Source organism: Argopecten irradians, chromosome 7 (genome assembly GCF_041381155.1).
Source record: "Argopecten irradians isolate NY chromosome 7, Ai_NY, whole genome shotgun sequence".
Taxonomy (NCBI): Eukaryota; Metazoa; Mollusca; class Bivalvia; order Pectinida; family Pectinidae; genus Argopecten; species Argopecten irradians.
In genome coordinates, this window is record NC_091140.1 from 9,184,301 (window position 1) to 9,197,786 (window position 13,486).

General features: G+C 41.0%; 1 pseudogene; it reads left to right on the forward strand.

Annotated features, from left to right (window-relative positions):
- The window catches only part of LOC138326872 (gamma-butyrobetaine dioxygenase-like), a 38,397-nt pseudogene continuing 24,911 nt past the window's right edge, over window positions 1-13,486 (forward strand).

A 13,486-nucleotide genomic window follows, 5' to 3' on the forward strand; every position in this document is an offset into this window, starting at 1 on the left:
AATATGTGAGAACTTTTGGAAGGCCAATGAACGCATTTAGACTGGTTTTCTTTACCCGACTATTCACTTTAATCGGGATTAAATTCGTTATTTCTTGTCCAAGCAGAAAAAAAAATCAACAAGAGCTATTATCCCAACAACCTAGGGAGGATGTACATTTTTGCGGCCGTGTAGAAAGTATTAATACCGGTGAATGAACTATGACAATGAATTTATAAAGCGTCATGCTAGCGTGAGCGACTTTCAGATTAGCTGATGAATCTCGGTCAAAGTCTTCAGTAAGAGTAGCATATGATGGCGATAACTACCAGTACGTTTATCAACAAACATTTGTGATGCTATATAGTATTCAGGTACACATCGATAGGCACTCGCATGTAACCGGTAACCCTAAGGGTGGATTCTTTACTACACACGGCCATACTACGGAGATCCACGGTACCGTAAGTGTTGTATTTAGTTACATACAGTGTAATTTGTGATATTACTAGTGATGCTGTACGTGTAAAGCGGTGTATAATCGGTCGGCATGACTGGTCCAATCTTGCTAGGCTGTAATATTTACATTAACAGAGCTAGACTGTTTAGTATACAGCTATCTAGTACATAAAGAGCAGATGACCTCATTTGACGCTGGTCATGAGAGGACAATCACTTTATTATTACCAAGACATGCAGTAAGATGATATTTTTGCCAATGCCCGTGAACCTATCTGCTCATATAATCCCGGCTATGTAGGGCCTTCATACCATATATAACCCCGGTTATCGGTCGTCTTCAAAGTATATAACCCCTGGATATTCAAAGGGTTCATAGCCAATAACCCGGTTATATTACATTTTCTCTGCAGTCCCAATATGTAACCTTACTAAGCACAGTTGGCAGTCATAGAGACTATGAACTTCAATCACTTATTATAAAGTCATTATCATTGTGACGTCACAATTGGCATGCCAGCGATCACGGAAACGGCTGTTCAAATGGCTGTTCCATCCTTACGATAACGAATGATTAATTTATTACAGATGCTACACTCCATGTTAGTTAGACATACAATGTAGATCTGGCCATATGAAGCATTGATTGTATGTTTTCTCTCTCTTTCGTTTGTTATTGTTTTGGAACCTATTTCCATATATAATATTTATAAACAGAGCAGTGGGAATGTGTATTAGTACGGCCGGGTTAAGCTCCCATTTGCTTCGGTGTGTTGGTACTTATTCATAATGTTCATTGAAAACGAGAACGCAGTATGGAATACTTCAATGCGTATTCATAAAGGCAAGTAATGATGGAGGCACTCAGTCGGATCATAAGTGTTCTATTGTGGTAATAAGACTTTCAGGGTCAATAAGGTAGCATGTTGAATATGTGGCAGATAAGTTAACTCTGAAGGCACGCAAAGCGTGCTATGGGGAGTACAACTAGATGTTCAGATGGTGCCTGGTGCATCAGGGTTTTTTGCACACTGCCATATTAATTTGTTTCCTTTTCCAGTGCATTATGGGAGTTCGCTTCGATCGTTAGACAGTCCTCTGAGAATAAGGTCAACCAATTATGACAATGGGTTCTGTAGGGGAGCAGTGGAATAAGGTCTTCCAATAGTGATAAAGATTTTGTAGGGAAATAAGGTCTGCCAATGGAGACAAAGGGTTCTGTAGGGAAATAAGGTCTACCAATGGAGAAAAAGAGTTCTATAAAGGAATAAGGTTTACAAATGGGGGAAAAGGGTTCTGTAGGGGAATAAGGTTTACAAATGGGGGGAAAGGGTTCTGTAGGGGAATAAGGTCTACCAATGGTAACAAAGGGTTCTGTAGGGAATAAGGTCTACCAATGGTGACAATGGTTTCTGTGGGGCAATAAGGTCAACAAATGATGACAGTGGGTTCTGTAGGGGAATAAGGTTTACCGATGATGACAAAGTGGTCTGTAGGGAAATAAGGTCTACCAATGGTGACAAAGGTTTCTGTAAGGCAATAAGGTCTACAAATGATGACAAAGGGTTCTGTAGGGAAATAAGGTCTACCAATGATGACAAAGTGTTCTGTAGGGCAATAAGGTCTACCAATGATGACAAAGGGTTCTGTTGGGGAATTATGTCTACCAATGGTGACAAAGGGTTCTGTTGGGAAATAAGGTCTACCAATGATGACAGAGGGTTCTGTTGGGAAATAAGGTCTACCAATGATGACAGAGGGTTCTGTAGGGAAATAATGTCTACCAATGATGACAGATTGTTCTGTAGGGAAATAATTTCTACCAATGGTGACAAAGGATTCTATAGGGAATAAGGTCTACAAATGGTGACAAAGAGTTCTGTAGGGAAATAAGGTCTACCAATGGTGACAAAGAGTTCTGTAGAGAAATAAGGTCTACCAATGGTGACAAAGGGTTCTGTTGGGGAATAAGGTCTACCAATGATGACAAAGTAATCTGTAGGGAAATAAGGTCTACCAAAGGTGACAAAGGGTTCTGTTGGGGAATAAGGTCTACCATTGAAGACAAAGGGTACTGTAGGGAAATAAGGTCTACCAATCTACCAATGGTGACAAAGGGTTCTGTTGGGGAATAAGGTTTACCAATGGTAACAAAGGTTTTTGTTGGGGAATAAGGTCTACCAATGGTGACAAAGGGTTCTGTTGGGGAATTAGGTCTACCAATGATGAAAAAGTGTTCTGTAGGGAAATAAGGTCTACCAATGGTGACAAAGGGTTTTGTTGGGGGAATAAGGTCTACCAATGGTGACAAAGCGTTTTGTTGGGGAATAAGGTCTACCAATTGTGACAAAGCGTTTTGTTTGGGAATAAGGTTTACCAATGGTGACAAAGGGTTTTGTTGGGGGAATAAGGTCTACCAATGGTGACAAGCTTTTTTCTTAGGGAATAAGGTCTACCAATGAAGCCAAAGGGTTCTGTAGGGCAATAAGTTCTACCAATGATGACAAAGGGTTCTGTAGGGGAATAAGGTTTACCAATGATGACAAAGTGTTCTGTATGGAAATAAAGTCTACCAATATAGACAATGGGTTATGTAGGGGAATAGGGTCTACCAATGGAGACAAAGGGTTCTGTTGGGGAATAAGGTCTACCAATGGTGACAAAGGGTTTTGTAGGGAATAAGGTCTACAATTGGAGACAAAGAGTTCTGTAGGGGAATAGGGTCTACCAATGGAGACAAAGGGTTCTGTATGGGAATAAAGTCTACCAATATAGACAATGGGTTATGTAGGGGAATAGGGTCTACCAATGGAGACAAAGGGTTCTGTAGGGGAATAAGGTCTACCAATGGAGACAAAGGGTTCTGTTTGGAATAAGGTCTACCAATGGAGACAAAGGGTTCTGTAGGGAATAAGGTCTACCAATGGAGACAAAGGGTTCTGTAGGGAAAAATGTCTACCAATGATGACAAAGGGTTCTGTAGGGGAAAAGGGTCTACCAATGGAGACAAAGGGTTCTGTAGTGAAAGAAGGTCTAACAATGGAGAAAAAGAGTTCTATAGAGGAAAAAGGTTTATAAATGGGGGAAAAGGGTTCTGTAGGGGAATAAAGTTTACAAATGGGGGAAAAGGGTTCTGTGGGGGAATAAGGTCTACCAATGGTGACAAAGGGTTCTGTAGGGGAATAAGGTCTACTTACGGAGACAAGGGGTTCTGTAGGAAATAAGGTCTACCAACGTAGACAAGGGGTTCTGTAGGGGAATAGGGTATACCGATAGTGACAAAGGGTTCTGTAGGGGAATAAGGTTTACCAATGATGACAAAGGGTTCTGTATGGGAATAAGGTCTACCAATGGTGACAAAAGGTTCTGTCGGGAAATAAGGTCTACCAATGGAGACAAAAGGTTCTGTTGGGAAATAAGGTCTACCAATGTTAACAAAGGGTTCTGTGGGGAATAAGGTCTACCAATGGTGACAAAGGTTTCTGTGGGGCAATAAGGTCTACAAATGATGACAAAGGGTTCTGTAGGAAAATAAGGTCTACCAATGATGACAAAGTGTTCTGTAGGGCAATAAGGTCTACCAATGATGACAAAGGGTTCTGTTGGGGAATTATGTCTACCAATGGTGACAAAGGGTTCTGTTGGGAAATAAGGTCTACCAATGATGACAGTGGGTTCTGTTAGGAAATAAGGTCTAGCAATGATGACAGAGGGTTCTGTAGGGAAATAATGTCTAGCAATGATGACAGAGGGTTCTGTAGGGAAATAATTTCTACCAATGGTGACAAAGGATTCTATAGGGAATAAGGTCTACCAATGGTGACAAAGAGTTCTGTAGGGAAATAAGGTCTACCAATGGTGACAAAGAGTTCTGTAGGGAAATAAGGTCTACAAATGGAGACAAAGAGTTCTGTAGGGAAATAAGGTCTACCAATGGTGAGAAAGAGTTCTGTAGAGAAATAAGGTCTACCAATGGTAACAAAGGGTTATGTTGGGGAATAAGGCCTACCAATGAAGACAAAGGGTTCTGTAGGGGAATAAGGTTTACCAATGATGACAAAGTGTTCTGTAGAGAAATAAGGTCTACCAATGGTGACAAAGGGTTCTGTTGGGGAATAAGATTTACCAATGGTGACAAAGGGTTTTGTTGGGGAATAAGGATTACCAATGGTGACAAAGGGTTTTGTTGGGGAATAAGGTCTACCAATGGTGACAAAGGGTTTTGTAGGGAAATAAGGTCTACCAATGGTGACAAAGAGTTCTGTAGGAAAATAAGGTCTACCAATGGAGACAAAGAGTTCTGTAGGGAAATAAGGTCTACCAATGGTGACAAAGAGTTCTGTAGAGAAATAAGGTCTACCAATGGTAACAAAGGGTTCTGTTGGGGAATAAGGCCTACCAATGAAGACAAAGGGTTCTGTAGGGGAATAAGGTTTACCAACGATGACAAAGTGTTCTGTAGGGAAATAAGGTCTACCAATGGTGACAAAGGGTTCTGTTGGGGAATAAGATTTACCAATGGTGACAAAGGGTTTTGTTGGGGAATAAGGTCTAGCAATGGTGACAAAGGGTTTTTCAGGGGATTAAGGTCTACCAATGGTGACAAAGGGTTCTGTAGGGGAATAAGGTCTACCAATGATGACAAAGAGTTCTGTAGGGAAATAAGGTCTACCAATGAAGACAAAGGGTTCTGTAGGGGAATAAGGTTTACCAATGATGACAAAGTGTTCTGTAGGGAAATAAGGTCTACCAATGGTGACAAAGGGTTCTGTTGGGGAATAAGATTTACCAATGGTGACAAAGGGTTTTGTTGGGGAATAAGGTCTACCAATGGTGACAAAGGGTTTTGTTGGGGATTAAGGTCTACCAATGGTGACAAAGGGTTCTGTAGGGGAATAAGGTCTACCAATGATGACAAAGTGTTCTGTAGGGAAATAAGATTTACCAATGATGACAAAGGGTTCTGTAGGGGAATAAGGCCTACCAATGATGACAAAGGGTTCTGTAGGGCAATAAGGTCTACCAATGATGACAAAGGGTTCTGTAGGGCAATAAGGTTTACCAATGATGACAAAGTGTTCTGTAGGGAAATAAGGTCTACCAATGGTGACAAAGGGTTCTGTTGGGGAATAAGATTTACCAATGGTGACAAAGGGTTTTGTTGGGGAATAAGGTCTACCAATGGTGACAGAGGGTTTTTTTGGGGAATAAGGTCTACCAATGGTGACAAAGGGTTCTGTTGGGGAATTAGGTCTACCAATGATGACAAAGTGTTCTGTAGGGAAATTAGGTCTACTAATGGTGACAAAGGGTTCTGTTGGGGAATAAGGTTTACCAATGGTGACAAAGGTTTTTTTTTGGGGGGGGGGAATAAGGTCTACCAATGGTGACAAAGTGTTCTGTGGGGAATAAGGCCTAGCAATGAAGACAAAGGGTTCTGTAGGGCAATAAGTTCTACCAATGATGACAAAGGGTTCTGTAGGGGAATAAGGTTTACCAATGATGACAAAGTGTTCTTTAGGGAGATAAGGTCTACCAATGGTGACAAAGGGTTCTGTTGTGGAATAAGGTTTACCAATGATTACAAAGTGTTCTGTAGGGAGATAAGGTCTATCAATGGTGACAAAGGGTTCTGTAGGGAATAAGGTCTACCATTGGAGACAAAGGGTTCTGTAGGGGAATAAGGTTTACCAATGATGACAAAGTGTTCTGTAAGGAAATAAGGTCTACCAATGGTGACAAAGGGTTCTGTTGGGGAATAAGGTTTACCAATGATGACAAAGGGTTCTGTTGGGGAATAAGGTTTACCAATGGTGACAAAGGGTTCTGTTGGGGAATAAGATTTACCAATCGTGACAAAGGGTTTTGTTGGGGAATAAGGTATACCAATGGTGACAAAGGGTTTTGTTGGGGAATAAGGTTTATCAATGATGACAAAGTGTTCTGTAGGGAAATAAGGTCTACCAATGGTGACAAAGGGTTCTGTTGGGGAATAAGGTTTACCAATGATGACAAAGGGTTCTGTTGGGGAATAAGGTTTACCAATGGTGACAAAGGGTTCTGTTGGGGAATAAGATTTACCAATGATGACAAAGTGTTCTGTAGGGAAATAAGGTCTACCAATGGTGACAAAGGGTTCTGTTGGGGAATAAGGTTTACCAATGATGACAAAGGGTTCTGTATGGGAATAAAGTCTACCAATATAGACAAAGGGTTTTGTAGGGAAATAAGGTCTACCAATGGTGACAAAGAGTTCTGTAGGGAAATAAGGTCTACCAATGGTAACAAAGGGTTCTGTTGGGGAATAAGGCCTACCAATGAAGACAAAGGGTTCTGTAGGGGAATAAGGTTTACCAATGATGACAAAGTGTTCTGTAGGGAAATAAGGTCTACCAATGGTGACAAAGGGTTCTGTTGGGGAATAAGATTTACCAATGGTGACAAAGGGTTTTGTTGGGGAATAAGGTCTACCAATGGTGACAAATGGTTTTGTTGGGGATTAAGGTCTACCAATGGTGACAAAGGGTTCTGTAGGGGAATAAGGTCTACCAATGATGACAAAGTGTTCTGTAGGGAAATAAGATTTACCAATGGTGACAAAGGGTTCTGTTGGGGAATAAGATTTACCAATGGTGACAAAGGGTTTTGTTGGGGAATAAGGTCTACCAATGGTGACAAAGGGTTTTGTTGGGGAATAAGGTCTACCAATTGTGACAAAGGGTTCTGTAGGGGAATAAGGTCTACCAATGGTGACAAAGTGTTCTGTAGAGAAATAAGGTCTACCAATGGTGACAAAGGGTTCTGTTGGGGAATAAGGTCTACCAATGATGACAAAGTGTTCTGTAGGGAAATAAGATCTACCAATGAAGGCAAAGGGTTCTGTAGGGGAATAAGGCCTACCAATGATGACAAAGGGTTCTGTAGGGCAATAAGGTCTACCAATGATGACAAAGGGTTCTGTAGGGCAATAAGGTTTACCAATGATGACAAAGTGTTCTGTAGGGAAATAAGGTCTACCAATGGTGACAAAGGGTTCTGTTGGGGAATAAGATTTACCAATGGTGACAAAGGGTTTTGTTGGGGAATAAGGTCTACCAATGGTGACAGAGGGTTTTGTTGGGGAATAAGGTCTACCAATGGTGACAAAGGGTTCTGTTGGGGAATTATGTCTACCAATGGTGACAAAGGGTTCTGTTGGGAAATAAGGTCTACCAATGATGACAGAGGGTTCTGTAGGGAAATAATGTCTACCAATGATGACAGAGGGTTCTGTAGGGAATTAGGTCTACCAATGGTGACAAAGTGTTCTGTTGGGAAATTAGGCCTACCAATGAAGACAAAGGGTTCTGTAGGGAAATTAGGTCTACTAATGGTAACAAAGGGTTCTGTTGGGGAATAAGGTCTACCAATGGTGACAAAGTGTTTTGTGGGGAATAAGGCCTGGCAATGAAGACAAAGGGTTCTGTAGGGGAATAAGGTTTACCAATGATGACAAAGTGTTCTTTAGGGATATAAGGTCTACCAATTGTGACAAAGGGTTCTGTTGTGGAATAAGGTTTACCAATGATGACAAAGTGTTCTGTAGGGAGATAAGGTCTATCAATGGTGACAAAGGGTTCTGTTGGGGAATAAGGTCTACCAATGGTGACAAAGGGCACTTTAGGGAATAAGGTCTACCATTGGAGACAAAGAGTTCTGTAGGGGAATAGCGTCTACCAATGGAGACAAAGGGTTCTGTATGGGAATAAGGTCTACCAATATAGACAATGGGTTCTGTAGGGGAATAGGGTCTACCAATGGAGACAAAGGGTTCTGTATGGAATAAGGTCTACCAATGGAGACAAAGAGTTCTGTAGGGAATAAGGTCTACCAATTGAGACAAAGGGCTCTGTAGGGAATAAGGTCTACCAATGATGACAAAGGGTTCTGTAGGGGAATAGGGTCTACCAATGGAGACAAAGGGTTCTGTTGGGGAATTAGGTCTACCAATGGAGAATTCGCGTGTACGATGTGACATGGTACACATTTTTCTAATATGCGTGTACGAGGTGACGGCCGTTGTCGGCCATCGTATAAAATATACCTTCTTTGTCATTATGTTTGAGTATAAGAAGTTATTAGAACATACCACATCTGCTACTCTACATTGAGTCAGCAGGTCTCCACTATGTAGTACAGCCCTATAAAGTGCACTGTCCTAGGTGTATTAGATATACTCATTAAAATTGGTGATAGAGCGGTATTTTAATTGACATTAAAAATAAAAGTCTTAATTAAATATGAAATAGTTAAGTAATTCAGTTAGTTGTTAAGGTGGCTGATGGATCACGTGCAAACATGGGCTAAATGTTAGAATATGTAAAACGTACACAATTATATATACACATTAATGCATATAAGCCAAGGGCACTTTACCTTTTTATCATCTGTTATCGTTCAGTTTGACAGGTGACCATCGAAGTACAAGATGTTGAAGATGCTTTGTCGTAAGCGTGTGTGGACTCTCGTATCAAGGTGTTCATCTGCACACATCACGGTACAGAAAGGTGAGAAATTCTTTTAAATTTTCAATAATTGAATAAATAAAAAAATAATTGTGGCAAAACAAACTTTGTCCTGGTTTGAAGTAAGAATTCAAAGAAATTATTTTTTTCTTGCTTTTCTTCGATAACACAAATCATTTTTAACTGATTTGAAAATATTATCACGTTTCCAAATTATCAATTTTCTCAGGTCTCCATGTTCCATCGATTTCTTCTCTCCAAGTCTGTAATGTTACTAGTCGACATGTTGAACACCGCCGATCGTACTCAGTACAGGTACGTATTTGTCTGTGCCTATGTAAACAGGAGAGTATCGAATTTAATGCGTTTGATGACTAGAGAAGTTTATCACCAGAAGATTTGAATGTTACGTTAGTGTAGTGTCATTCATGATGTTTGTGATCGGGTGGCGCCTCGCCTGGCCTTATGCTTATAAGGCCAGTTTGGCGTTATTTTCGCTCACCTTCGCTAAAATTTTTCAAGAAATTTAAAACCATATTTCCTTATAAAATAAATCTATTAAAATAAACGGCTTCCCCTCTTTATCAGTGGTATGCCAAGATTTAAGAGCCATCCTATTGTTAAGTCACCCATGCGTAGTTTGTTTACAAATCGGTGGGAATGACCTCAGTTCCCCCACTATGACACCGTCGACCCTGTTATCTTAATTCAAAACCTTGATTGATCGTCTATTGAATACTGACTTGTAAAACAGTATGTAAATGCTGACATTTTTAGAAATATTCCCAATTTTCAAAGATGGCGTCTGAAGCTGTATGGATGGGGCTCTATAGTGGGGACTCCCTTTGTCTTACAAGGGCTAAATCAGGGGCTTGACCAATCAGAAGACGTATAAATCTACTAGGGGGCTTGTAGCGGTCAGTGACCTATGGACAATCAAATTAGGACTAATTAATATATTTATTTATGGGAATCAATTATGTGTGAATCTTTATGGTACAAAAATATGTCTATGAATAGACATTTGTTTTTCAAGGGAGTGTCTATTATGGGGAGAAACCATTATTGTAGTTTCTATATTATCGTTACACCCCCCTTTCTTTAGCACTGTTCATTACTCACTATATTCATCAAGATCAGAGTCGGTGCCACTTTTACTTAATTCACAGTCTTCGCTGAAATTAACATTAGCAAATGAACTATTAAAACAAAAAGAACAAAATAAGAAAAGTCTTTGGTGAATTGTCCCTTCAATCGAATGACTAGTCAGACTTTGTTACTGAACTGTTTATCACTTGCGCATAAAGTAAACATATTATTCAAGGATAGTGGCACGTTTCACGAGACACACAAAGTCCTTCAAGTAACCTGGTCGATGTACTTCTCGAGTCGATCTCCTCAGTGGAACCTCTATGACTGTCTGTTTATGCGTCCTTTGTGGCGACCTCTCATCTCCTTCATTGACGTTCGTCATCGCTGGTTCAGACACCTCCGGATCCAAAATGGGTTGATTGTCATCCTCAGTGAAGACCTCTGGGGTCTTCTTGAGATGATGCCGATTTCTACGATATACTGACCCGTCCTCAGTTTTGACTGTGTATGATCTAATGTTCACCTTATCTTGCACGCTTGCTATTCCTTCCCGAACTCAGTTGGATTAATTCTGACTGTCTCACCAGGCATTAGTTCAGCCAATGCCTTGGTACCTTTATCATAATATTGTTGTTGTTTGCCTTTTCTTCGCTCAATTTCCTTTCGAGTTTGTGAGTTTGGAACCACATTAGGCTCCAACAGCTTTGTTGTTAGCGGTAACAGCATACGGGTGCGTCTTCCATATAGCCGTTGGACAGGGGACGACTTGACATTTTCCCCTGGTGTGTTCCTCCAATCCAACATGGCCAAGTAGGGATCTGTCTTGTCCTTCTTGGATTTGTCAAGAATACGTTTGGCGGTTTTGATCGCGTTTTCAACTTTCCCGTTAAATTGCGGACTAGTGACATGTTGGAACTCATAGGCCTTTGCAAAGTCAGAAAATTGTTTCCCGTTGAAAGGTGGCCCATTATCAGACATAACGACACACGGTAGACCATAGCGCGAAAAATGAGCCTTCAACTTTCTGATTACCTCAGTACTTCTGGACCTCTTGAGACAGTTGTTCTTTGCTCTCTGGCCACCCACGTTGAACAACTCGCATTAATTCTATAAGACTTGCGTCACTTTCAGTGGCCTGTTGTAGCTTATGAAGCGTTTCAGACGATACTGGCAGATGTTTCACAGTGTTTACGTGTTAAAATTCAGAAAGAAAACTCGCAAACGTGTCTCTTCATCAGTACTTGACAAAAATGCCCTGCTTAACGTATCCGCCATGTACATTTCCGTGCCCTTCTTGTAGACGATTGTGTAGTCAAAACGCTGAAGATTTAGCAACATACGTTGTAAGCGTTTAGGAGCACTAAACAGGTTTTTCTTGTCAATAATCTCTAATGGCTTGTGGTCTGATTCAACAACAACATGTGTTCCATACGTGTATTGTTCAAATTTTGTTATTCCAAAAACCACTGCCAGAAGCTCTATCTCAATCTGAGCATAGTTACATTCTGTTGCCGTGAGCGCTCGCGACGCGTACCCCACATTGCAGTATCGTTTGTTTTGATGGGTCGAAAAATTTCAATACCGACGCATCGGACAGTGCTTCCTTGATTTCATCAAAGGCCTTGCCTTGAACAGTCGCGTCCCACATAAATTCTGAATCCTTTTTCAAAAGGTCACGTAACGGAGTAGTCATCTCTGACAATCGCGGTGCAAACTTTTGCACAGTTTATCATGCCTAACAAGCGTTGTACTCCAGCTTTTTCTTTCGGAACGTGATGGCTTTCACTTTAGCTAGATCCATTTCCAGACCTTTTGCCGAAAACACATGTCCCAAATACGTCACAGTGCTTAGGCGCAACTTTAACTTGTCTCTGTTGATTTTTATGTTCTCGTCACGACATCTGTCAAATAAAGCCTGAAGTTTTCGATCGTGATCATGCTTCGCTTCTTTATCTTTGTCACCACATCCGAACACAACAATGTCATCGTGTATCGCCTTAACTCCTTCTAATCCTTCAAGTGCCTCGTCCAATCTCCGCTGAAATTCCTTTGGGGCAGGTGATATGCCAAAAGGCATTATGTGCCATTGATACCCCAAGGGGTTCCAAATGTCGTCAAATAACTGCTCTCTTCGTCTAGATCAACATGCCAAAACCCGTCCTTTGCATCAACTACCGAAAATATGCGTGCTTTGTTCAATTCGGGAAGGATGTCTTCTATGGTTGGCATAGCGTAATGATTCCTTTTAAGAGCCTGGTTTAATGGTTTGGGGTCAATACAAAGTCTCAACTTTCCGTTCGGCTTTTTCACGACTACGATTGATGAAATCCAATCTGTTGGAGTGTTTACAGGCGCAATCACACCAATATTGGTCAGCCTACTGATTTCAGATCGAAAATAATCCTTTATCGCCACAGGGGGCCGGCGCACAGGTATTTTCGAAGGTGTAACACGAGGATCTACTTCAAGATGCAGTTTTCTCAACTTTCCGAGTCCTTCGAAAATGGTCCTGTCAGCTTTCACTTTTGACACATTTTCAGTCGATGAATCCGTTGTCAATGGTAACTGACTTGTGACTTGTGATTCATTATCCACTGGCAACGAAGTATTTGATGTGGAGAAGATTGGCACGTGAGTGGATGACTTAAGTTGTAGAACTTCCTCCTTTGAAACCTCAACCCTCGAGTATAGGTTTTGTGTGTTCACTGTTATTTAGTCCATTGCTTGTATAACGCGGGACCCTAAAATTGGCTTCACTTTTGCATCTACAATTACAAACTCGACCGAATACCGTCTCCCATTTTTTGGGTTGATGATTTGAACTCGTCGAGCCCCGACCGGAGACATTTCAGAGTTATTGAACATGACAAGCGTTACATCTGTCTCTACTAAGTGTTCCAACCTAGGATCCTCAAAGACTTCCATATAGATAGATTTGGGCAACGCGTTCACGCTTGATCCGCTATCGAGTTGACATTCAATTAAAATGCCCTTTGTTTCAATTATGGTATATAGCTTGGTTGGTATATCCTCATGCTTTATAGTGTTTACCTCCTTTCGATCGATTGTGAAACAAAAGTCATCATCTGAACTCTAGTTTGTAGCCTCCACGTAATATACCTTTGGTTTTAATCTCCGACCAGGACGTCCATTTCCTTGATTTTGTCTTTGACCTTGACCTTGACCATGATGAGGTCTTGACCTACATTTCTTTGCAAAATGATTCAGCATTCCGCAGATCGCACACGTTTTCTGCCATGCCAGGCACCGTTCGCGCTCGTTTACATGATTGTACCAACAATTGCCACAATATACTTTCTGTTTTTGCGAATTTCTCTTTCCACTACTCGTTTACGAACGGTCCTGTGGTTGAGCGTTATCAGTTGCTTTCTTTCCGCATACCTTAACCTCTTCATTCGTAATGTCTTTCATGTGTTGAACTGATTTTTCAA